The following is a 5,257-nucleotide window of genomic DNA, read 5'->3' on the forward strand; positions in this document are numbered from 1 at the left end:
ACACATAGTCCCCCTAAAGAGAGGCAACTGTAGCCTACCTCACTGTGAGCCTACACATAGTCCCCCTAAAGAGAGCCCGCTGTAGCCTACCTCACTGTGAGCCTACACATAGTCCCCCCAAAGAGAGCCCGCTGTAGCCTACCTCACTGTGAGCCTACACATAGTCCCCCTAAAGAGAGCCCGCTGTAGCCTACCTCACTGTGAGCCTACACATAGTCCCCCTAAAGAGAGCCCGCTGTAGCCTACCTCACTATGAGCCTACACATAGTCCCCCTAAAGAGAGCCCGCTGTAGCCTACCTCACTGTGAGCCTACACATGGTCCCCCTAAAGAGAGCCTGCTGTAGCCTACCTCACTATGAGCCTACACATAGTCCCCCTAAAGAGAGCCTGCTGTAGCCTAACTCACTGTGAGCCTACACATAGTCCCCCTAAAGAGAGCCCGCTGTAGCCTACCTCACTGTGAGCCTACACATAGTCCCCCTAAAGAGAGCCCGCTGTAGCCTACCTCACTATGAGCCTACACATAGTCCCCCTAAAGAGAGCCCGCTGTAGCCTACCTCACTAAGAGCCTACACATAGTCCCCCTAAAGAGAGCCCGCTGTAGCCTACCTCACTAAGAGCCTACACATAGTCCCCCTAAAGAGAGCCCGCTGTAGCCTACCTCACTGTGAGCCTACACATAGTCCCCCTAAAGAGAGCCCGCTGTAGCCTACCTCACTGTGAGCCTACACATAGTCCCCCTAAAGAGAGCCCGCTGTAGCTTACCTCACTATGAGCCGACACATAGTCCCCCTAAAGAGAGCCTGCTGTAGCCTACCTCACTATGAGCCGACACATAGTCCCCCTAAAGAGAGCCTGCTGTAGCCTACCTCACTATGAGCTTACACATAGTCCCCCTAAAGAGAGCCTGCTGTAGCCTACCTCACTATGAGCCTACACATAGTCCCCCTAAAGAGAGCCCGCTGTAGCCTACCTCACTATGAGCCTACACATGGTCCCCCTAAAGAGAGCCCGCTGTAGCCTACCTCACTGTGAGCCTACACATAGTCCCCCTAAAGAGAGCCCGCTGTAGCCTACCTCACTATGAGCCTACACATAGTCCCCCTAAAGAGAGCCCGCTGTAGCCTACCTCACTATGAGCCTACACATAGTCCCCCTAAAGAGAGCCCGCTGTAGCCTACCTCACTATGAGCCTACACATGGTCCCCCTAAAGAGAGCCCGCTGTAGCCTACCTCACTGTGAGCCTACACATAGTCCCCCTAAAGAGAGCCCGCTGTAGCCTACCCCCCGGTCTAGACGCTCTCATTAAACATTGATGGAAGAGGAAACAACCGGAGCCGTCCAGTCACTGGCCGCTGCTGGCGTGCTCCCGGGGGGCGTCCGGGCTCCCAGTGGGGGGCTCCGGGTCCATCCGGGGGCCGCACAGCCCCTGGCCCTGCACCGGCTGCTCCAGCGGTAGCTCCGAGTCGGGTTGCGGGTAGCATCGTAGACTGCCGGAGTATGGCGACACATTAGTGCCATAATTCACTAATGTGATGAAAAGATGCATTCGGGCGTATTATATTATTCCACACGCGTAGAAATTAACTGCGAGCGCGCAAATGATCTCTGCGCGCGCAAAACAGCCTCTCGCGCGCGCAAATTACCTCAGCGCGTGCAAAACAGCCTCTCGCGCGCGCAAATTACCTCAGCGCGTGCAAAACAGCCTATGATTGGCCGTTTCTGATGCGCGATATTTGATTGACAGCCCTCCTCAGCCCTCCTCTCATTCAATTCTGAATTGTACAGTAAATGGCTGAAACGATAGTTACTTATTGTAACTCTAGATTCTATGAGTATAGGCGCAGCCTTTTAAGGCTATCGCTATTGCGTGAGCCGTGAGCCGCGTGAGCCGTAGCACTGAACATTTTGTAATCCCCGACCACCAACAGCGTGGGCCTCAATTACGTCCGCGTTCGGCGTGCCTCAACGACGTCCGCATTTCGCAGATATATTCGGGCGCCGGCGGACGTTCTGCTCCCAATAAACAGCTTTTCTTCAGCTATTTAAAGGACAATGAGGCCGACACTTAAAAGGCTGCGCCTATACTCATAGAATCTGGAGTTACAATACGTAACTATAGTTTCAGCCATTTACTGTACAATTCAGAATTGAATGAGAGGAGGGCTGAGGAGGGCTGTCAATCAAATCACGCTTCAGAAACGGCCAATCATAGGAAAGCCCGCCCTGCCTTGGTTCCCTCCCCCATAGTGCCAAAATTAAATTCGAGCGAGGGCGTAAAAACATCTTTCGCGAGAGGTTTTGCGCGCGCTGAGGTAATTTGCGCGTGCGAGAGGCTGTTTTGCGCGCGCGGTGATCATTTGCGCGCTCGCAGTTCATATCTACGCGTGTGGAATAATATAATACGCCCGAATGCATCTTTTATCACATTAGTGATTTATGGCACTAATGTGTCGCCATACCGGAGCACCTCGGCGTGTAACCCCCGCAGAAGTCGCCCTTTTGCCGGGCGCACGCCGGGCAGCAGCCGCAGCGCGGCTCCCGCACGATCTCCGTGCACGTGTCTGTCGGCGGCGGGCACAGCGCCTGGCGCTCCGCGGTGCACGCCAGGCATCGGAACACCATCTCGGCCAGGGAGGCGCCGAGGCAGAGCAGCAGCAGCACGCAGGAGGTCCCGTACGGAGCCATCCTGCACGGGTTCGGTCTGGAGATGGAATGTGGTGCTGGTGGTGGTGGTGGTGGTGGTGCTTCTGGTGGTTGTGGAGTGCTTGGGTCAGGTAGTGATAATGGGGAGTCGGGGAGCCAATGTGCAGACAGACAGCGGGACGGGCGCTAGGACCCTGGGGAAGACGTGGTCCCCTGGGTCCTAGCGCCGGTCGAGTGTGAAGAGAAAAAAATAAATAAATAATAGGAATTAAAAGAGATGTGAATCGATTGAACGGTTGTAGCCAGCTCAGGAACATTAATGTGTAGGCATTCTGTGATGAGTCTGTGGTCGACCTGATTCTGTGATGAGCCTGGGGATAGACCCCATTGATGGTCTGGGGTCTATCCCATGGACTTTAAAGATCCCATGCCATGCTATTTTATGGATGCTTTAATATAGGTATTAGTGGGCCACAAACACAGTATTCAAAGACGTCCCCGAAATTCAGCCGTGGTGCAGAGTTACAGCCACTCCGAACCAGTCACACATTGAGCTTCCCCCAAACGCGCGATGGGCGTGTCAAGGCAGGTCAAGGAGGGGGGTGGGGGTGTGGCCCTGAGCAGCTTGTAGCCACGGTACCATGCGCTCTGTTTACGGTGGATGTAGGCCTATCGCAATGGCTCGTAGAAACCCATATTATAAATAGATATTGGGGGAAAGGAACTTTGGCTTTGACTCCCTGAAGTACATGAACCACGACATGGAGGAGAAAGGGATTGTTGGCCGCGAATGTCTCCCGCTTGAGCCCTGCTTCCCGCCGCCTCGGCAGCGGTCAGCGCTAATCACCGCCTCCTGCAGCCAAGGCGGTGGTCGCTCGGCAGCGAGGCTCCGGCGGGAGACGACCGCGGTCAACAATCCCTTTCTCCTCCATGTCGTGGGTCATACCTACTAGTCCGACGTGTTATGCGCCATAAGACCAACAGCAGAACGGTTATCCAAATAACAAGGAAGTGTACAACACTTGCGTTACAGTCCTGGAGCTCTATATCTAAATAATATCCTATAATACCTATATATCTATATCAAATAATACATATTATCACGGCCAAAAGCTGTGTGCACGTCCAGACGATATAATGAATCACAAAGGACTTCGTCGGGTTCTCCGACGTCTCTGGTTCTTCCACTTCCACATCAATCTGAAGTAGACAGAACCTCGCGCGGCCTGCTGCCGGCGCGAGGCACCACCGCCCGGCTGCCCGCTGCCGGGCGGTGGTGCTTCGCGGCGGTGGTGCCTCGCGGCAACCGGCGGCAGGCAGCATGTCGCAGTTCATGTACTTCGATGTCGTTCTGCCATTGCATTCAAAATTCTGTAACTAGCCTGTTACTACGCACTTAGCAACTCCGTACACGTATTAGCATTTAGCACTAGCTCAATCACGACTCCTTCAGAATTCTTGTGGGTGGTTACGAACCAACCAAGTGGGCAGGGCCATGAATAATAATTTGACAACGCTACGTAGCAGTGTCACCTTATCCAGATTGGCTCATTTCTTCTGCCTTTTTCCTTTCATTGGCTATTGCATACAGCAGACAGACTGCATCGATTTCAAACTTACCACAGGTCACAAACTTATTCTGACCTATGTTATTTAACAAACAATAGGAAAAATGTGATTTTAATGGCATGGGCTCTTTAACTTGCATGTATACCCTCATAACTTTAGATCGTTTGGGGCGGAACGCATTTGAATCACGTAATAGAAAATACATTTTTATTTTATGATTATGATTATTGTTATAATATTTATTATATGGTTCCATACTGCCTTCTTTTTAAGGCATTGCTTGTTTAAATAACAAGGTATAAGTGATTAAATACAGAAGCAATGTTTTTTATACACAGTACAAGACATTTATAAATTCATAAAATAACATTGTTTTCAAGCTAAATCTTTTTTCTGCAATGAATGTCAATGTTATGATAATTAATTAAATGAAAAAGGTGAAAATAAATTAAGTGTAGCTCGTTCCGTTGATTTTGGGAGGGGGGGGGGGTCCGGAGAAACGAGGTTGTAGTTTAGGTTCAGCTCTGGTCTCTAGTAGTAGAGCTGGCCCCTGTGAGATCATGATAACAGCTGACTGATATAAAGTAATAACAGCTTATTGTTAGTGTGGTGGTTTAGAGCAGGATAACAGCTGACTGATATAAAGTTATAACAGCTTATTGTTAGTGTGATGGTTTAGAGCAGGATAACAGCTGACTGATATAAAGTTATAACAGCTTATTGTTAGTGTGATGGTTTAGAGCAGGATAACAGCTGACTGATGTAAAGTTATAACAGCTTATTGTTAGTGTGATGGTTTAGAGCAGGATAACAGCTGACTGATATAAAGTTATAACAGCTTATTGTTAGTGTGGTGGTTTAGAGCAGGATAACAGCTGACTGATATAAAGTTATAACAGCTTATTGTTAGTGTGATGGTTTAGAGCAGGATAACAGCTGACTGATATAAAGTTATAACAGCTTATTGTTAGTGTGATGGTTTAGAGCAGGATAACAGCTGACTGATATAAAGTTATAACAGCTTATTGTTAGTGTGGTGG

Source organism: Gadus morhua, chromosome 4 (assembly GCF_902167405.1).
Source record: "Gadus morhua chromosome 4, gadMor3.0, whole genome shotgun sequence".
Taxonomy (NCBI): Eukaryota; Metazoa; Chordata; class Actinopteri; order Gadiformes; family Gadidae; genus Gadus; species Gadus morhua.